Source organism: Rhipicephalus microplus, chromosome X, assembly GCF_043290135.1.
Source record: "Rhipicephalus microplus isolate Deutch F79 chromosome X, USDA_Rmic, whole genome shotgun sequence".
Taxonomy (NCBI): domain Eukaryota; kingdom Metazoa; phylum Arthropoda; class Arachnida; order Ixodida; family Ixodidae; genus Rhipicephalus; species Rhipicephalus microplus.
Genome location: NC_134710.1, coordinates 20,109,785 through 20,131,948, shown reverse-complemented (window position 1 = coordinate 20,131,948; position 22,164 = coordinate 20,109,785). Strand labels below are relative to the sequence as shown.

The following is a 22,164-nucleotide window of genomic DNA, read 5'->3' as shown; positions in this document are numbered from 1 at the left end:
GTTGAACTGGCTCCTTCTTAGAATCAACGAGTTTGTATTCGAGTTGACGCGTTAATCAGTTTGATTGACAGACGTCCACGGTGAAGATCAGGTACGCCCACCGCGTTTACTATTGCCGAGGAGCCGTACTTACGTCGAGCGGCACAATTAATCTATCAGCTTTATTGCACAGACTATTCACACATGCAGGCAGAAGTTAAGGGAGGGGGGAGTGATTTTAAATGAAAACAAGAGAAAAGTGAGCCCCGTAACAGTCTCTCAGGGGGAGGACACCTCAACAGTAGCTCACGAGGGGGGGGGGGATAAGGAGGGATTAAAAGGATAGAATTAAAAGGTAGAGATACAGGCAAAGGAAGGAGAGAGCGAGGCGCAGGGACAGGCACATACGGAAGTAAGGATAAGATAGGAAAGATGGACACGTTCGCAGGAGTCCCAGGACGGGGCACCACTCGGCGAGAGCTCTTGTCGGCGTCAGGAGATGGCGTAGGGCGAGCTTAGTCGGCCAGAGCTGCGCTGTCGCCGGAGATCGCGGGGGCACTACCGGTCGGCACGAAATCCAGTGAGCAAGTAAGAAGTAAAAGGAATATCATCACGCGGCTACGAAGTCCCGCATTCCATTTCACCTAGCTCACGACGTATCCAATCACATCCACGTTGCCACCATAATATCAGACCACCTGTCCTATATTTATCTGCAATATTTGATACAAGCCAAACCAGCAGCCCGAGAGCGCTGTGCGTGCACCCTTGCGGCCTTCTAGAGTGGAAATTTCCATGCTGCAGGTGGAACGAAATAATGTGTCCGAAAGAGGACAAACGCCCTCGAGCACGCCTGTGGGAGGCACGTGTTGAGTTGGCAAAAAGATAGCGCGACTATCACGCTGGCGTCGCTGCACGGTTAAAAATGTTGCCTGAATGGCGGCGCGGACGTGTTCGTGCGCGATGCTTCTTTTATAACCACCGCGCATGTCCCACACGCGTTTCCGGCCACGCCACGCACGTCCCTGTCGCCATTTTCATCAACGCTGCTATCACGCACTGTCTTCGTGCCATGGCCGCCGCAGAGCGAGCTCGGAGCAAACTCGTCTGCCCGAGAAGCTCGGCTCATGATAGCACCCCTGGTCACTTCGCCTGCCACGCCCACATCACATGCACACCCACGCGCGTGTTGTTCTTGCGACGCTGTCGAAAACATGCCTCCAGTATTCGGGAGGCGGCGGCTCCTTCGTCTCGCTTCTCGATAACCACCCGTGGTGCCGAACGGCAGCCGAAGGCCAGGCTCCCGGCCCTCTCGTCCCAGGGCGTGGATCTCGCCACCTGGCGCTCATCCGAGGACAGACGTCCTGCCAGAGGGGACACGTAGCGCTGTGGTTCGAAGCCCCACCTCTACGTGTACATATCCAGGAAAACTCGGCGTCGTAGGACATGCAAAGTGTTGTATTTCGACTCCAATACGAGACACAAAGGTGGTGTTTCGAGCCGAGCACAACCTCTCACGAAAAACTGCAGGGCGTGCCTTCATGCTTTTTCTTCATGCTGCATACTGCCTTGTTTATTCTGTCCTGGCGCCCCGCACGTGACGGGAGGCTCGCTGATTTTAACAGCTCTTCCGGTACCAGGAAAGCCTCGAATAGCCAGGAAACCAATGGCTGGCCATGCAGAGAGCGTCTGACTGCAGACGTGCAGCTCGCGAACAAGCTGAAACAAAGGGAAACAGCAGAACAATGGATCCATGTGCCACAATGCGCACAAGCGTTCGGAATTAGCTTCAACCAACCAAGCTCATAAAGCAAATGTTCATATAGCACAAACTGAAAAAAATTATAAACCTCGATGACTTTTGACACTTTAGACGCACTGCAAGCAAAATAACTGACCATGTTCCCTCCTAATGTTTCACACAAGATAAAACTTAGTATTAAACGTACGTTGATTACACTTTAGAACTATTCAGCCAGCAGTTAAACAAAACTTCATGTTTTATATAAGCTTCGAGTCTACAATATTAACTTCTACGTCCATAAGTATTTCCGTTTCTCCTTCCTATCTGATGCCAGATGGAAAAGTTGATCTCTAGGAGGGCCAGACTTAATTGGAGTAATCGTTATTCTTTTGTGATGACAACTTCCGCTGATTCAGAATCTCTTGCAGACGAACGGCTGTTTGCAGAATCATGAAGAAGCTGATGTCCTCTCCCGGAGACGTAATCCGTACACCACTCCGCCTTTCTGAACTTGCGCTTGTCGCTGTTACGGCTTATGCGATCACATGGTCGTCAAGCATGGAAACAAGCAAAGTTGATTAATTTGCGTACGATCAGGCCCGTCTGGTTAATCTTACGTATACCGGTGCCAGCGCCTCTGATATCAAATGCACAAATCTCTTCTGAGCGCTTTAACAGTAAACTGCTCTATATAGAGCACCGTAAAACATTAAAACATGCTACTGACCTCACGACAAATCTCTCTAAGCAATGTTTGTTTTAACGCGCGTCCGTAATGCAACTTCAAGACCTGCGGCGCTTGCATAAAACAAATTACGAGGTGTGATTGTGGAAATTGAGCGACACCATCTCGTAAAGTTTTGGTTACTTTGAATTCTTCGTGATACCGCGAAGCCGTAACGAGCGTCTGCAAAGGTACTTTCGCAATTAAAATAGTACACATCATCTCTCTCTACGGGCAACCATAGTGGAATGCTACATCATTGGGGGGGGGGGGGGGGTGGCACACATTGAGTTTCCGTTTCGTTTTACTTGGTAACACGACCAAATGAAAGCTATAGAGTGAGAGTGTGTATTGAAAAGAGAGGAAATGTTTGTACGAGATTGTTGCGTGTTTATTTAGAGATCGTATACGTGACTCTTGGCGTCGGTGCGCGCGGTATCTTGAAGACGATGTCTTGGTGGTTTGTCGAACGTGGGGCAGTTGCCTCAGGTCTCAAAAAAGGACCATGCCCAGGCCCCCGAACGGATCCATTCTTTGACCGGGTTCAGCGCGGGGAGGTGCTCGCGCGTTGACGCTTACGTTCGGCTTCCCTAGCCCGAAATTCGAGGTCCGCTTGCCGACGCTGACGTTTACGTTGTTCATGGTGTTTCGAACATTGTTGCACAAATAATAACGGAAGCACTGCGAATGCGCGTTGGGCGACCAGCGCTGGATAGGTGGCGCGCCAAAAAAAGAGCACTTGGCTGAGTGTCGCGACACAACTCAGCCATCCGCCCCCAGACGACCCATAGAGTAGCATAAATATGACAAGAGTGGTCACTCGGGCCAAACAGCGGCTGAGCTAGACAGCTTCATCTCAGCCGTAGGATGGCAACACATCACTTACTGCTTCAAGGAAACACGCGTACTAGTTATTTACTACAGTACATTTTCTAGTGCATTGTCTACGTGTTTTAGGGGCGAAGCTCCTTATGGCTTGGCTTGTACGTCCCTCGTAGTACGTAACCACCGGTGGCACATACCCGAAATAGCGGTCCTTACGATTTTGACCTCCAAGGTGGTTCCGGTGAGAGATTTCTTCTGTGCGTTGTTGAACAATTAAAGATAGTGCTCAATGCACATGTTAATGGCTGCTAAGGGGGAATGAGAGACAGCAGCATTCGGCGTTTAGGTAACGCGCACGCTACGATCCCCATTAGCAGCTATTGGCATGTACATTGAGCACGATCTGACAAGAAAGGGTTGGTACGTTATACTCGCTGGGTGTAACCTCCTTGGTTTTAGAAAGGTTTAGCGAGCGTTGGGCCGCACAGCCATGAATACTGTGAACTAGTATATACCATGAACTCGAGGTGGTTAAAGGTGGGAAGTAAACCCGAAGCGCAAGCCGTAAGAAAGTGCGCACGTGCCACCTCCCGTTTAGTCCTTGAAATGTCCGCTGGATGGCGGTGTTTCTATAGGAATATATGATCAAAAGATGCGAGATGGTGGTACTTGGAGTGTTGAATAGATGGACGAACGGACACACAGACAGATGCATGGATAGACGCATGAACGGACGCAGGCGCGGATGCATGGACGAACGCAGGGACGGACGCACGAACAGACGCACGCACGGACGGGTGGATGGACGCATGGACGGTTACACAGACGTACGCATGGACGGACGGAAGTAAGAACGAATGGACGGACAAATGCTTCGCCCCACTCCCCATCATTCACTCCGTGGATATGCTGCCATTTTTTTTTTTTTTGCGTATGTGATAGCGGCCTGAATCCATCTTTGTCGTCTGCGATTGTACAGTGCGATAACGTCGGGCAGGGATCAGGCATGAATCGGACGCGAGAGAAGTGCACATGGCGTCGACGCGACGGCAACGTTGTCACGCTCCGTGTTCTTCATGAGCGTTTGTGGCAAAGAAGAAGTACGGGCAGCAGCAGGGATATGCCATAACAGATGTGCGAAAACGTGCCTGGCGTGCGTCGTCCTCTTAGCCTGTTTCGGCTGCCTATCAGCTTGGCTGCTGGTAGGTACGAACGCCATCAATACTATGTTTAGTGTGTAATGCCAGAACCTAACGTTTCTGGCATTGTGCTCTTCGGCGCAAAGATCATTTTGGTGCTCTTCCCTTCGTGTACTGTTTTCGTGGATTGCTTCACACGAAAGAAAACTGCCAGGGATGCTTCGCAGCACGTTTACGAGAAAATTCTTTCTTGGCTCAAGAAATTGAGTCGCCGCTCGCGTTGTGAGGTTTTCGTTGAGCCGCTACATGTATTAGAATTCACTGCATGAGTGAGTTTTTGTAGAAAGTGCAGCTATGCTCAGTTTTGTTTTCTGTGCCGTTTGCAAATACCTTGAAGCACTAACGAGATTAAGCTAACTTGACGTAAAACTGAAATACCACATACTAAATAAATATTATAGTTTGTATTACCTGCAATAATAATAATAATAATAATAATAATAATAATAATAATAATAATAATAATAATAATAATAATAATAATAATAATAATAATTATTATTATTATTATTATTATTATTATTATTATTATTATTATTATTATTATTATTATTATTATTATTATTATTATTATTATTATTATTATTATACAATGAGATGACGATGACAATGATCTCTAAGTGTTTTTACCGGGAGATCTTGAAGAACCTTGAGAAGGCCAACAAACCGTTCTATGAAGCAGTGCACGTACAAAATAAACGGGAAATCGAATAAAACAAGGTGTAGCACAGTTCTCAACGGAGATGTCTGGCAAATACTTAATTTTTCCAGCTTTCCAGCTCCGTTTAGGGATTCTGTTGCTTACGTGTCGGCCGGCTGGCGGTCAAACAATGCTGTGTAAAATGATTATGACTTCTATGGTAGAGCAAACAAAATGAACGCGAAAAAGACACACGGCAACATCTGGCGTAGTGTTTCTTTCTTGTGTCCCAGTTATTGTGTATTTTGTCTTTATACCGGAGTAATCAGTAAATGCGATACAAACAAGCCCCATTGGCCACTTACGCAGTTACAGAACTGCAACTGAGGATTTTCTGGATAATGCGAGTAGGATATCCTATATATTTACCTTCTTTGAGCCTCGTCAGACTACAAGTATGAATGTGCACCGTAAATATTGATTATAAGCTTTGCGGTATTGATTATAAAGAGTAAGTACAGCTCAACGCAGCGAGCGTGTAGAAAAACTCTCCGCTTACGGATCATCTGCATTGTAATTACGCTTACCGATTCGTAATGTCATTCGGGTGCTCAATTTCGGTGACTGAAGCATCCTCAGCGATGACTAATCGATGAACGCATCTTACGGCGGTATGTGCCAAGTAATCACTTCCATTTTTACTGTAATCGAGGATTCCGGTGCTGTTTCTGCGAGTCTTGAATCTCAATGCGGAATATTTTTCGGGAGGTCGGTGAGGATTGTGTTCGACTGGCACTTCAGCGAGACCTGTGGTCTGTTTGGAAGCTCACTGCCGACGCACCTTCGCGCAGCAGATAAGCAGCAGACGCAGAGCGCAAGTTGTAGCGAGCAAACTGAACGTATGCATGCATGGGTGACTATCGTCCGATGTACCACGTGCAAGAAAGAAGGGGTAAACGAAGAGAGCGGGACACATAGCTTCTGAAAAAAAAAAAAAGCTTTTTTCCCTCATTATACCACGGCGTCTTACTGCTCCCTTCTTCGCAACTGTAGTTTTTGCATGACCATCGGGCTTGCTTGGGGTCCGTGCAAGTGTGCGGTGCGGGGTGGCTGGCGACCATGCTGGCGGATCACACTCAGAAATGCAGGAACCACAGAGTACGTATAGCCTCCGCGGTTTGCGGTCGCTTTGGCGAACGAGCCGCGCGCAAGGCCGCCTTTCTTCTCGCCACTCCAGTGCTCATTGTACGTCCGCTGTCTAGGAGAAAATACACGACCACCCTTCTGGAAACACCATTCCTCCGACAACAGCACAGCTCTGGCCAACTGGGTTGGTCCTACGCCACCTCCTGCCGCAAGTGGTGCCCCATTTTCGGACTCCTTAGAATTACTGTATACCTATACAGTAACTCTAGGACTCCTGTGACCGTGTTTCCATCTTTCCCATCTCTCTTAAGTCGTCGCTCACTGTCCTTGCACATCTCTCTTTATATATATACCTTTAATCCTATCCTTTTAATTCCTCCTCACTCCCCATCCTTTGTGAGCTACTGTGGAGGTGTCGCATGCTGATGCAGACAGTTACGGGGCTCACTTTTCTCTTCTTTTCCCTCTTATAGCCACAATCTCTCTTCTGCGCAAGCTCCAAAGAAAACAGAAAACACGCGCTTCGAAGCGCCTTCTGATCTTTAGAACTTTGAGTGGGTTAGAAGTGTGGCAGCTTGGGCTACTTGGTATGGCATGACGATAGTTATAGCGCGAGAAGAAAACGACGACACAGAGACAAGAAGGACATTGCCCCGCCGTTTCGGAATACATACGGTCCCTCTTGAGAGTTCAAAGAGGGGAGGCACGAACCACCCGTCCCCATGGATCCTCGGCTGCGGGCAACGCATTCGAAGTGTGGAATGTCAGCGAGAGAGAGAGAGGAAACTTTATTAGAACTTGGCCGGCAGCTTGGTCTTGGTGGCCTCAGATGGCGGCGCTGAGTCCCTGAACTCGGGCGGCATCTTCGGCCTGCCGGACAGCCCAGAGCTGGTCGTTGAGCTCCGAGCTTCTGAGCGCCGCCTCCCAGCGGCGGCGTCGCCGACGGAGAAGGTCCCCCGCGGCACCCGCAGACGGGACGGCGGCGGGAACGAGTGAGCTCGAGGCTTCCTGTTGGCTGGTATTGGCAGCCGCCATAGGCGCATCGCGAACGGCGGCCGTTTCTCGACCATTGTTATCGGCGCATTCCCAGAGCATGTGGCGCAGCGTTGCTCTGTGCCCGCATGCTTTACATAGATCGGTAATGTGTAAGTGCGGGTAGCAGTGGCGTAAGACGACCGGGCTGGGGTAAGAGTGGGTTTGTAGTAAGCGATAGCTTACTGCATCGTGTCTGTTTAATTTGTCATGCGGTGGCGGGAACTTTCGCCTTTCCAGTCTGTAGTGTTGCGTAATATCTCGGAACGTGATGAGACGATCACCCCACGACCATTGTGGTCTGTGTTGTCGCTGCGTGTCTGTCAAGGTGTCTCGATCCGGCAGATCAGAAGCCCCGTTCTCGGGAGCGGAGGCGGCGGCCACGGAATGTGCCGCGGCTCGGCGAGTGAGACCTCGAGCCGCGGCGTGGGCCGCCTCGTTGCCCGGAAGCGGGACATCGGTGTGTGCCGGGGTTCAAAGGAGGAAGACTGTTAAATTTTGTTGTGGCGATCGCGACGCTGAGTCACCATCACCGCACCTCTTAAGGATGCGGGCCGCTTCCCGCGAGACGCGGCCGCGCGCGAAGCCGCGGATTGCTGCCTGCGAGTCGCTGATTACGATCGTAGCGTTCGGCACCGTGGCGATTGCTAGGGCTATCGCGGCTTCTTCGGCCGCCTCCGTATGTCCCGTGGTCACCGTGGCGCTCGCGAGGCATTTGCCCGCACGGTCAACGACCGCAGCGGCGTGTGCGCGTCTCCCGTCCCCATATCTCGCGGCATCTACGTACACAACTTCGTCGCTAGTGCCGTACTTCTTTTGAAGGTCACTAGCTCGCTGGTTACGGCGCCCGACGTGGTGCGTCGGGTGCAAATTCTTAGGAAGCGGCGGAACAATTAGGCGGTCGCGAACCGAGGCAGGAACATCCGCTTTTTCTCCCTGCTGAGTGTGGTACCGGATGCCAAGTGACTCGAGGATGTGTCGACCCGTCTTAGACCCCGACAAGCGTTCGTTTTGCGAAACGACATGGGCCTCAATTAACTCGTCGAGTGAGTTGTGCAGTCCAAGTTCTAGTAACTTTTCAATGCTCGCATTCAGTGGAACTCCAATTGCTCTCTTGAAAGCCTTTCGTATTATACATTCGATCTTGTTTTTTTCTGAGCCTAGCAATTTGAGGTAGGGGGCAACGTATGTTATACGGCTTATTGCGTACGCCTGCACTAGACGGATCGCGCAGTGTTCGCGCATACCAGTACGTCTGTTCGTGATACGACGTAGGAGTCGGATCGTGTCGTCTACAGAACGACGTAGTCTTCGCACCGTCTCACCATTATGGCCGTTTGCCTGCAGGTGTAACCCCAGAATTCTAATTTTGTCTACGTGTGGAATGGGAGTGCCATCTGCCAATAGAACGCTTATTTTGTAGCACTCCCTTTCCTCGTCGCGCGGGGTTTTGCGACCTCTACTTGTAGGTTTGTAGATTAGAAGTTCCGACTTGGTTGCCGAGCATTCGAGGCCCGTTCCTCGCAAGTACTCCTGAACTTCGTCTACACCTGCCTGGAGCGTACGCTCGACGTGACCATCACAACCTCCGCCGGGAACCCAGAGGGTGATGTCATCCGCGTAGATACTGTGATACAATCCTTGTATGCCTAATAATTTCTCGGGTAGCCCCAATAGAACTAAATTAAAGAGTAATGGCGAAATTACGGAGCCTTGTGGCGTGCCCCTCGAGCCCATCTCAAATTCTTGCAGTTCCACATCTCCAACGACGACGCGTACGCGTCTGCCGGCAAGGAAGTCACGTATGTAATTATATGTTTTTTGTCCTAGTCCTAATGTTTGAACTCTGTTTAAAATTGCTTCGTGTTTAACGCTGTCGAAGGCCTTTTTAATATCTAGGCCAAGGATCGCCTTGGTTGAGCTGGTAATGTCATCAACAATGTGGTGCTTCAGCTGAAGCAACGCGTCTTGTGCGGAGAGATTGCGGCGGAATCCTAGCATGGTGTGCGGAAATACATCGCGGACTTCGAGAAAGTCAGTCACGCGTTTGAGGACTGCGTGCTCCAGAACTTTTCCTACACAAGACGTGAGCGAAATTGGCCTTAGATTATCAAGCGCAACCTGCTTGCCCGGTTTAGGAATCATGATAACTCGAGCTCTTTTCCACGCTTCAGGAAGGGAACCGCGTTGCCAGCACTCGTTGATATAAGTCACAAATCGGGAGATTGACTCGTCATCTAAGTTGCGGAGAGCCTTGTTCGAAACCCGGTCCAGGCCGGGCGCCGATCGGGTGTTTAGTTCAAAAAGGACTGCCCGAATTTCCGCTTCGCTAAATTCGGCGTCTAGTTGCTCATTAGCAACGCCGTCATAATCTGGGTGTTGGATGCTCTCTGCCGACTTAAAGTAACGGTCACGTATTGCACCGAGCAGGTCATCGCCTTTATGATCGTTCACAAGTCTCCGAGTTTTATGGCCTTGAGCGGCACGAGTATCTTCCGGATCCAATAGGTGCCGGAAAAGGCGCCAAGCACTCGCCCCGCGCATCTGTCGCTCGAGGCCGTTGCACAGGTCTTCCCATTGTGACCTACAGACTTGGAACGCATGTTCCTCAATTTCTCTGTCTAACCGTGCTATGCGTTTCCTCAACGCCCGGTTATGTCTTTGGCGTTTCCACCTCTTGAGTAGGGCGTGCTTTGCTTCCCACATGTGTAGGAGCCTGCTGTCGATTACTTCGAGCTTCGCTTCGGGTGGGATGTGGCACGTTACCGCGTCTACGTCCCGATTGAGCGTCGCGGTCCACTCGTCTATATCCGTGATCGGCTCGTCGCCCCGCCCGCCTTCTGCTCTCTTTTTGCGGAACGCGTCCCACTGCACTAATGTCAGCGAGACTTTTTTTTTTTCAGTAGCTGAGTACGTAAGCAGTTTTTCGAACATGTGGTTTCCCTTTGAAGATGCGTGCGCAGCATTGTTTCCGGTTTAGAACTGGCCCTAGCTCGGCCTGTATCCCTCCTATTTCGGAGTTCGAGTGTGTGTGGCCGCAGCGAAAGTGGACGGGCCTGACGATAGTTATAGCGCGAGAACACAACGACGACACAGAGACAAGAAGGACACGAAAGACACGAGCGCTACTCGTGTTCTTACTATCACCTGACTCAGCCTTCCACGAATGGCACGTCGCCAGAGTTCGTTTCAAACGGACGATGGTTTCACTGGCGTCTCGCACAACGCAAATTGATATGTTTCTGTCGTGGTGTTGATAGGGGGAATACTGTTGCTGCATTTCTAAAATTGCATCATTGTGTTTTTGGTTTGAGTAAACAATCTTGGGTTACCGTTTTTGGCGAGATTGCTAAATATATGAAGTTTTTTTGCTCTTTTTTTAGTTGCGTGCTGCATTGAATTACGGCTCTTCGCATTACTGTTTTTATTACTGATGTATCGTGGAGTTTCGGGTGGTCTGAAGTGAACTGAGAATATTAGTTAGGGTAGGTGTGTTTGCAGTTTTATTTCCTGGTTGCGAGAACTTCCAAAAGCGACAATGAGCCTCTGTTTCAAGAGGAACTGAATACTTGTTCAATAAATTTAAATGAGAGATCAAAATGCGTTTAAGATCCCATAAAACGACAGTCCTTCAGATGAATTTGGTCCTTGAGAAGATACTGCTACGGTTAGAATGGAGTTAAAGCATGTTCTTTGGCGTGTTTCATTGTTATAATTTCGCGGCGACATGCAGACACGAGCTCAGAATTCCCGAGGAAGTTTATACATTTAACAAACTTAATGCATTGTGATGAGGCAAGAAAATGAAGAGTCGCACAATGTATCTGGAGAGGCAAGGGTAACTGAAATACTTCTTTCCTTCTTTTTGTTTCAGTGGGTCGATAGCTAACTTGATTTCATCCTGCCAATTTGAATTATACACCGTTTGCACGTCAACAGCAACGTTAATTAAAAAGGTTTTAAATCTAAAGAGCATTGTAGCGGCGACACGCGTTTGCCGTTCAATTTGTGCCTTCGTTCTTACTTCGTGTTTTGAAGAGCTCATTTATCATGCAAAAAGAATGTTTTTGGCAAGTAGTCTGCTTATCGTTGCTATTTAAAGGAAAACAAGCTATCTGGCTGACACAATTCATGTTCACTATAATGTAAAGTATTTGGGAAAAAGTAACAAAACTGCCACTGGCATCGCAACTGGAAATGGGCACCACGTGTTTCACTTCTATAACGAGTAATGCAATTGAATGAACTTAGTTGTTATTTCAATATTATTAGCTTCATGACTTTTTTATTTGAAGAAAGTTGCACTTTTAAAGCAACTTGAGCGTAATGTTATTACTTTGCAGCTTTGCCACATCACACTTTTAGGGCCATTAAATCAAGCCTTGTGAGGCCGATAATTTAGTGGTATCTAGGCACTTGCGATCTTAATCTCTAATTGCATTAGGAGCGTCCAAGTGAACCAGGTATTTGCATGTATGTAAACCTGTGCAGTAGATTTGCCCATGTGAACCAGATAATGTTATAAACGGTGAACAACACTGCAAACTTTTGGTCTGAACATTCATGTATGAAAGGGAAAGAAGACAACCACCCATTCGTAACACGAAGCTACAAGGAAATTCATACAGATTTTTCAGAAAGAAAGCCCCTTAGTTGGCGGAAAATTCGTCCTGGTACGTGGTTCAAACCAGAACCAACACTTATGGTGCATTCAGACGATGGACCGAATCCGGATTTCTCGTGGACGCGGACAGCTAATCCGCGGATGGTCCACCTGCAGGCGCATCCACACGACGGACGGTGTCCTAGGAGAAAACAGCCGGATTACCCTCGACAGAAGATTCGGCGCTCACCTGCGCCCGCTGGCAGCAGGCCGGTTTGAGAGTATTCAACATGGATGCCCGCAAGAAGCGAAGCTTGGCTGCGATGTCTGTCGTGTTGTGACAAATGGACGAGTAGTGTTATTCTTTCAGGAGAAAAGGGAGTTGCTAGCAGGATATTCTTTCAACTACATTATTTCCCACTTGTAGAACTTCTAAACGTGTCTCCCGCCTTTTTTTTTTTAGAAGCGGCACGTCGCCGGTTGCAGAAGTTGGAATATTTCACCACCATGACGGCTAAGAATTTCGCGTGTTAAGCGACGGCGGCGACGTTTCCCGAACCACCAAAAGTGATTTCTGCGTATTTAATCACATGAGAACAAAGTCTCCGGATACTAAGTAAACAGTGCTCAAGCGTAGATGATGCCGACCACTGGATGATGTCGCAGCTGTCCGCGAGCCATGGAGGACATGCCGCGAGCAGACGAAAAGTGTACTGGTTGCCACCGACCCCAAGCTATTCCGCTGAAGTACCGGCTCTCCCCCGCCAGAATCCCGATGTGAGAAACGGGTTGGGTTCATCCGTCCGCGAGCCGCGCGGACGAGTCGCGGACGAGGGGAATCGCTGATGTGAGGTCACGTGACGCGCCGTCCGTCCCGCCACATCGAGATTCGGTCCGTCGTCTGAATGCACCATTATCTGGGGCAGTCGCTCTGCCGATTGAGCTAACCAGGAAGCTGGCATTTGACAGCGTGAGGGTGTACTCATCGACAACTCGAAGCACAAGGACACAAGTATTACAAATGTATGTTGAATGGATAAACAGCTGGCTCAGCTGCTAGATGTAATACGTATTTGAAGAAACATGCACTGTGCACCGAAGCCAAGTCAGGCGGGGCATTGTCATTGTAAACAGCCCCTCTTCCATCAAGAATAAAATAAGAACGGTCAGGCTGACAACTCGTGAAAGCACCTTTTTTTTTTGTACAAAGCTGCTGCTTCACTGGAAGTGAATACAGTTCGAGCCATAGAGCACGCGCTTTCCGCTCTTTCGGTATAAGAGATAGGTGAATATGATAGAATTAATGGAATAAATCAGGCAATTTCGCCCTCAAGTCACTTCTTGGATTGAAACGACAACTTGAAAACAAGGCTGCACTTACCGGGGGGGGGGGGAGGGAGTTGACCTCTGGTGGGGGGAATTAAAACCCCTGTTTCGCACCCCCTTCGGTGCACCACTGACGTAGGTGACTCGGCGACAAGGACATCGGGGCATGTAAGAGGGGGGTTAGATTGGCCTCGGGCGGGGGGGGGTTACAATTCTCTACCCCCCGTCCGTGCGCCGATGCACTGCTGTGCTTCATTTTGGAACGAACAGCTCGAAAAGCCGTTGCGGCAGTAATACTGCACTGTGGTTTAGAAAAATAACTTTTCCGAACACTACTCTCACATCAAAAGCACTAAAAAACGGAATGAAGCCCTGCATAGTTAACTGCATATATGCATGCGACATGGAAGGGACAGTGCTGTGTCATAATAGAAACTCCCTCGTCCTCATTTTCAGGTTGAGTGCTGAGTTTTGTGCTAATTCTAGTCCTGTCTGACATGCCGCCATTGATAAGTTCGTGCTGCGACGATACCACGCTGCCAACATTTGTAGTTAAACAAAACAACAAACAAAAACTGAGTAAGTGGTAGCTGCCCCAATTTTTTTTTCTGCCATCGTATGCACGCCTTGTCCGTGGTATGTATGCACGGGGACGTTTATCGAGCAAACCAGCGTGCAGCATAACACGTGCGGTTTCGTGCTGCTATTCTTTGGGGCGCGGGATGGGGGTAAAATATACAAAAAACACCCGTAAACCAAGATATGTGTGCGCATTGTAGAACCCCGAGCGGTCACAATCCCCATACGCACATTACAACGTGCCTCAAAATGATGTCCTGTTTGGGACATGAAAGCTTATACTAGGCAACTATCGACGTTGAACAGACACCTTTATTTTAAGCCGACATAGGCAAACGGGAAAACTGAAACGAATTTAACGACGAGCAAAAAATGGAAAACATTCGATACTTCTCTATAGCAAGGCATAAATATCGATATTACTTAGCCACGGTAGCCAGTGGAAGAAAGCCTATCACATTGGCTGACTCCAGAAAGCTAAGCTTTGAGTAGTCTGCTGCTTTGTTCGTAACAAGAACCCTTTATTTTGCACTAAAACAGAGGCATTTCGGCATGGAGTGCTCACCGCGAAAGTATCTTTTATTGCAGTTAAGAGGCGTTGGTGAACGTGCCCGAGAACAAATCTTGTGGACAAAACAGCTTTCGTTTACATGCAACTTTTTAAAAATAAATTGACTGCTCGCCTATCGTATGATTCACTTCACGCGGTGGCAAAAGATGGAGTTTGGTGGTAGTGGTCAGATGGATGGATGCATGAGAAACTTTGCTAGTCCTGAGGCGCACGACTCAACGCTCAGTGGGCCAGATAAGAAAAAAAATACATGCGCCGTATGCAACATAAATACGCTCGTTTATTTCCAGCAAAACGCTGTTTAAACTCGATTGTTTGGCCCTGGTTTCCACTGGTGGCCGCCTTCACCGTCGAATAAATATAGCATACACGCGCCATTTATTTTAGAAACGTTTAGAAACCAGCCCGACACAACTAAGCAGGAGAGCGAGAGCAGAACATACTTTGCTCGCCTGACCGCTTGGTCGCAACGCCGCCTCTTCATTCTGCGTTCTCACTTTCCTGCATACGGCCTCCATCTTTCTACATATGGTTGCACTTGGATAAGCAGCAGTACCACTAGTAAGTACCCTTTCGTGTTGTTACGGTGATGCGCACTTGCACCACCTCTACCAGCCGACACTCTCATTTGCGGCACGCTGAGAACATTAGGGAGTTTTAGAATAGCGCACCGCGAGCCCTTGCGGTGCGGTCGCTGCCACTGCGCATGCGTCGTAACGCAAGTCAGCGTTCGCGTTCGCGGACCACACGGAGAAAATCCGAATTTGCTTGCGGTGATGGCGGCCAGCATGTGGCCCGCAAGCGCTGGTTTCGAGGCTACGGGCGGTGATGGCGGCCCGCATGTGCCCGCAAGCGCTGGTTTCGAGGCTACGGTGTCGCTGCGATCGTGCGTTGCGTTAACTCGATAGCTGAGAAGTGCACGCTTTGACCACCAGGGCGGCCGTGGAAACTCCAGTGCTGGTTCTCCACAGAGTTACTGTTTATGCTAACTTTAGGTAGCATACGTAAAGGTAGCATATTACACCTTTTCATGTTTTCACGACAGGGGGCCACTACATTGAAAGGCGCGCCGTCTAACGTGCAAGTTGGGCGTAATAGCCATTATGGGCTGCGCGCACGCGAGCTGACGCATTATCCATTAGTGTGAGATCCCTGCAACAGCCTGAGTTCACCGATCTTTCGTTTGTTCAGACTATTTTGATTGAATTTGCCGATGCCACTGACTGATTCGCCGCCCTCCGAACTATTCAACAGCGCGCATTCGCGCTAGTGACGCAAAAATGAGCTCCGCGTCTGCAGATTGCAGCGCGTCGTCATCGGTACCAGATTCATCATGATGTCAAGTGTCAGTAACTGGTAAGCCGAGTGTCATTTGTTTTCCTTACCCTGTTTACCGCTTGTGCTCGCTCCCGACGGGAAAGTTACAGCAGTGAACATATGGCCATCGTACTTGTTCGCAAATATCTTACCCTACGCCCACCCCGACGATATTGAAGACTGGGCTGAGGACACGCGCGAGTGGCCACAAATAGGACAACTGAACTTGCCTGTTACCTCGTAGAGGCGAAAGCGTGCGACCTTCGCCAGGTGTGCAACTACAGGGCATTAGAGTCATATAACTACGTGCAATCTGGCTGGGTGGGCCAGTTGGTGGCACACACAGTGAACGACGATGTTGTGCTAGTAAAAGGGGCGGTGACACCATCGCAAGCATCGCAATAGCAGGGCCCATCGCACATGGATTTCCGCGAGGCCTTCTGGTGAGGTTCTGCGCGCTGGCTGCACATGCGTAGCCGGACAAGCCAGAGTATGAAGCCATATCGGCACTGTCTTATGGAAAATAGAAAGTGCTGTCTCACGCGGCCTCACCGGCAGAGCGTGCACAGATGTTGCTGTTGCATTGAATAAAGGAACAAAACGTAGCGTTGAGCCCTCAACAATTGACGAAATAAGTTTCAAGTTTCCCCGGACTGCTGTTGACCCCGACCCCGTGGCAGAGTGTCGGCCGCTAGATATCCTCGTGCAATTGGGGAGAGAAAAAACACAAGCATTACATTGCGATTCGGGTTACCAGGGGCTGTTCAACGTTCCAGGTAAGCCGAAAGTGTTACACATACATTCGTGTCAAAAACAAAATAGGGAAATCACGCGGTGCAGTGAGAGCCAGCTAAATCTGCTTTTTTACCTGGCCTGTGGGGCGGTGGAGCAGATTTTATCATGGTAAACCTGTTCACTGCTTTAGTTTCCATGCTCACAGTTTTTAAGTTCTGTTAACAAAAATTTGGTGTTCCCATAACTTTCCAGCCTGGCTCATTAACATGAGGAATGTGATTTTTTGTTCAATCTGTAAAGCTAAGTAGCATTCTCGGAGCACTGTGTTGTAGCAGCAATAATTTTGCCTTTATTAGGGCTGCTATTGTATGAAACTCTCAATGCTCCACCGCGACCACCCAGAACTCTGGCCGCCCAGCCTATTCTGCATGCCCCCGACGACGATGTTGACACTCTACCTACCAGCTGTGCCCCTTGTAACAAATTTTATGAATAGTTGGTCAAGTTGTCGTTCAGAGCTGCAGCGTCGCTTGAGGAGTGCACGAGAAGCCAGACCACAGCCATTTGTCATGCTGCAAGGCGCATTCGCATTACAGCATCCAACATAAAAAGAGTGCTGAAGAGGAGCTCGGCATCCTGCACGAATGCTGTCAACTCAATTTTTAGCTCCAGCTTTTAAGGAAACGCGGCCACAAAGCATGGGCAGAGGTATGAGGATATTGCACGTAGGCAGTTCACAGAGAAGACTCGCCTGGCTGTAACACAGTTGTGTGCCGTGACATTCCCTGGCTGTCAGTGTCCCCAGATGGTCTTTTGAACAGTTTTCACGCGGTGCTGGAAATCAAGTGCCCCTACGTAATTGACTGCGTGGAAATGGTAAATGAAGGCAACTATGATGTGAAATGTGCTGCAGGTAATTACTTTCTTGCTGAAGGTGGCCCTAATGGCTATTATGAACAAGTGCGATTCCAGATGTTTTGCACGGGACGGAAGCTTTGCTTCTTTTATGTCTGGAGCGTGAAGAGTGATATACTGGTCCAAGTACCATTTTGTGAAAATTTTGCCACAGCCTGCATGCCAAGGCTCAAGACATCTTATTTTACAGAGCTGCTTCCAGAAGCAGAGAGGCGATATGCAAATGAATCACTACCAATTTCTACCGATTATGTGAACATTTGCAAATTGTAATGTACATTTCATATTAGATGGATAGGCAGAAGTTTGCAAAATGTTGACTTTAACGTTTATGTCAGCTCACTGGGCTGATGGACCACCACTGCATTGCATTTGTTTTCATTGTATATTTGAAAACATTGAATGTAGTTGGCTCAAATTTGCAAGTACTTACTTTTCTGATTGCCACAAAATTTTTGTGTAACACTACATTGTAAACTGAATGTCAAAATGTAGCTGATTGACACAGGGCATTGCATTGGTGTTAACGTGTCATGGTAGTACAGGGTTCTCTTTAAGAATCATCTTTTTTTTTAACATGCACGCGTCTAAACAAAATGTCATAGGTTCTTGTCAAAATGTCAGCCTCAACAGTCAAACTTGTCCTGTATGTGGTCTCCAGTCGGGTAAAGTGAACCAAGCTTGGTTATGGTATAAATTTATGAACTGTAAAAAAATAAGGCAACTGATTTGAGAACCCTGTTCATGGAAAGTTGTACAGCCCAATAACTCTTAGAAAAGTATTTAACTTGGTCAAAATTATTTTTTTGTTCTTTATCGCTATTGAGCACACTAATTTTCACGCACTTCGGAGTGCCGTCTAGCTAATATGTCTTTAAATATCCTGTGAAAGTTTCAAGAGTTTTTTTTTCATGCCAAGCGTAGTCACTGGCATGATTTTGCATTGAACTGTAGTTATCATAGCCTTGCATTTGCGTTTTGGTTCAGCTGTTCTGCCCAAGCACGAGTGTAGCTGCACATGCCAGGCATGATGTCATCAAATGTCTGCTATTTTGCCAGTAGGCCATACCATTTTTCTTTTCATTAGTGTGAAATACAGGTTACTGTTGCCATGAGTCATTGTGTGCTTGTATATTGCACATAACAATCCAGACGTACATAGTGCATCTCTTGTATGAGTATATTGTGTATGATTTTGTATATATTGCACACATCCTTCTAATAGTGCCATTGTATTCAGTGTAAAACATGAGATAGTGTTATTCATAACTTCTGTGTAACAGTGCATCCTGTCCTGAGATTGCCACGATTGTTGAAAATTTTGCATATCACAATCTCGGGCAAGGTAATTCTACAACCAATCGCAGCACTCATTTTCTGGAAGCCTGCCTGAAAACAAACATGTAACTGTTTATCTGATGGACTCTACTGACTGCCGCAAAACTTTCTGCTTGTCTGCATTGAGGAATTCAGCGAAATATTACTCTTTTTTTTTCCATAAGTCCAGTGGTCACGCTGTCTACTTACTAGTTACAGATGCCAAATGTTTGTTGCCCCAGGCTACTTGCAAGTGGTTGCATGTCTCCATGCCTTCAGTCACTACACCGCGGGGACAACTAGGCACCCTTTTTTTACTATTCATTAGGTTGGGCTCACTGCCAGTCTGCTTCACTCATTAGACCGAAACTCGAGTATGCGTCTTCTGTTTCGGACCCCGGTCTAAAAACATTAAAAACCATTATTGAGCCCGTTTAGAATTGATTAGCACGTTTCATTATGTCAAACTATTCCCGCTCAGCTAGCGTTTTATTAATGAAATCAGATCTCGGACTTCTTGATTTGCAGCTTAGAAGAAAAAGTTCTCGTCTATGCCTTTTTCAAAAAATTCTTCACTTGAAAAATTCAACTAAACAGGAGCTCAATTTTCCCATTTTTATTGCAGCGTTAGTCCTTGAAATGAAATAGGTTCTTCTACATTGTCTTTGTGTGCTAATCGAGCAGCTGCATCGGCATGTTCGTTGTCCGATATGCCACAGTGACTTGGAAGACACTGAAACGTGATTTAGTGCCCTTCATCGAAGAGGTGGTGGAGCAGCTAATTTCCAGCACTAGTTGTTCAAGAGGTCCCCGGCGTAAGGTGAATACCAAACACTGTATTGCTGCCTTGGAGTACGTGAACACGCTCCATTTTTCGGCTTCTCGGTGTTTAATGACTTTAAGTGCGCTAGGTAGAGCAGCAAGTTGCGCAGCTGGTGATGTCTTCTGGTGGGATAACGGAAACTTCGTCGTCCTTGCAGGAAATATCACTGATCCTGCAGACCTATCCACTGTAGTTGAAAAGTCAGTATGTAGATGGTTATGCTCACTGTAGTTGTACAACAGAAGAGAAAGCTGCTTTAGTGCTGAAGACAAGAGCTTGGTTTTGGACCGTATGCCTGGAACCATGAGTTGAACCTATTGAAAAGTATTACACTATAGGGGAGTTGCAATTGTGGATGGAGTTGTATATCTTGTAGGTATGCGTGTACGATATACAAGACTGTCTGGCAAAATGTGGCATAACGTTGGCCTTCTGGCAGCGAGGCTAGATGATGGGCAGGGGTGCAGGTAATGTGCCTCACGTGTGTTCTGAGTGCTTCCATTACGATATGCATCTTTAGCAGGTAGTCATTTGCAATCGCATACGTCTCGGCTGTTGATGAACATCACGGTATCCCTAGACATACTCGCAGAGCCAAAGCCCATGGGCGCTTTAGAGTGTGTGAATGCAGGTTCTGCAGGTATTGTTCAGGACATACAAGCTATGTTGCAAATAGCAGAAACAAAGTGTTTTCTACAATTGCGTCATTGCATGTATTGAGGTCCCCCAGGTTTTTCCTCCAAGATACTTGAAATAAGTTTGCAATGTCTGTCAGCCTTTTCTACAACTAGGCCACATATAGGCCCCAGCAGAGATCTCCATCAATGAATGCACCTAGAAACCTGTGTGTCCTGACATATGGTATGACTTGGCCGTCGATACATAAAGCGTATGAGAGGTATCATTGGCTTTCGACTAAAAGCAATTCATCCGCATTTCGATGGCGAGATCTTCAGACCCTGTTCATTGAGATACACCAATAATGTCTCAGCTTTCTGAAGCTGCACGCGTGCTTGAGAGGTGATAAGAAAAGTTGGGATCTCTTTAGTGGCCTTTGAAGTTATGTACAGTCATGATTTGCTGCTCTACTCATGAGCACTTTTTTAGTTTGCAATCAGGCCTCGCCACGGTGGTCTAGTGGCTAAGGTACTCAGCTGCTGACCAGCAGGTTGTGGGATCGAATCCCGGCTGTGGAAGCTGCATTTTCGATGGAGGCGAAAGTACTGTAGGCTCGTGTGCTCACATTTGGGTGCACGTTAAAGAACCCCAGGCGGTCCAAATATCCGGAGCCTTCCACTACATCTCTCATATTCATATGATGATTTGGGAACATTAAACCCCACTTATCAATCAGTCAATTAGTAAGCAATCAGTGCACCCTTCAAATTGCATAGCCCAGGACAGACAAGCACCATTTTGCCAATACTCTTCTTCCATTTGATGGGTATTGCTTGTTTGAGTATTCTGTAGGTCTTGATCCTATTCATTGCTCGTTCTACGTTTATACGCAATGAAGCGATCCTCCTTGGTCTGGTGACGTCTCCTTCGGAGAACTGAGGCCTCCCTGTGGAGGAGATGGATTGTTAGCTGACATGTTTTCAACCACAACAATAATCGAGCATTAGCAGTTCATTTCTTACCTTTTGTAAAGGTCGACATATTCAGCTTGACTCCTTGCAGCTCAAGGTTTCAGCTTAGACTGAATCCTCTGTCAGCCATAATCTCATCACCAGGACCCGGGAGGTCTTCAATGCTACTGTCGGCAGTTATAAATTTGTCAGACGCTCGTTCTCCGTACACATCGGACACATACAAGATGTAGCCATTTGGCGCAATGGCCACCAAGAATTTAACAGTGTTGTGCAGCTTATAATTGCTATATGTCTGTGTTCGAGGCATCAGCTTCCTTGGTCTATGCAAAAAGACCTCTGTGCAGTCAATGATGCATGTCGTCCCTTCATAATCGCTGTTAATGAAAGAAGGTGGCATGCTGTTTCTTATGGTCTCTCTCGGTAGCCAAAGGACCACTTTTTTCATTACTTTACAGAGTGCAAACAACGTAAGCTTCACAATGCTGTGCACAGAAGCAACTGGTTTTTCAAAATTCTGGACAGATGCCCATAGAGGAGCCCTAAGCGCAGTTTCATTAGGGTCATCAGTAGTTGATCCTCAACACAAATGTTGAACCTTTTGGTTCTTTCAACTGTGATGGCCTTTGCCCATTCCTTAAATATATCTGCTGATACACCAGTGTAAAAAAGGAAGTCGGCTTCTGTGAGGGTTGGTGCGAAGATTTTGCACTTCTTAGAGGCCGGAACAGTCCTTGCATAGTTATGGTCTTCTGCCATCATAGTTTCTCACTGTGTCCACTGGTTTTTTTCTTCTAACCTGTTTACAGAAACAGGAGATATTGATGAGCTACTGCTTCTGAATAAGCAGAACCACACAAACAGAAAGAGCAAATAAACTGGCTAATGCCCTGCCTTTCATCTTGAAGGCACATTAAAGAGAGTATTTTTGATGTGAAGATTTCTAACCTTTGACTTCTTTGAAATTCAATTGTATATACTTTCTACTAGGATTCTTTTGTCCTAATTTCATATCTACAGTCACATAACAGAGAGTAAGCATAGCAACTGCTGTTTACAAACAGCTCATAACTAACAAAATACTGTTGGGCACCTGAATT

The 22,164-nt window shown here is 47.5% G+C and overlaps 1 pseudogene; it reads right to left on the bottom strand.

The window, feature by feature from the left end:
- Positions 1-1,122: 1,122 nt before the first annotated feature.
- On the bottom strand, positions 1,123-21,848 carry LOC142775016 (uncharacterized; annotated as a pseudogene).
- Positions 21,849-22,164: the final 316 nt, after the last annotated feature.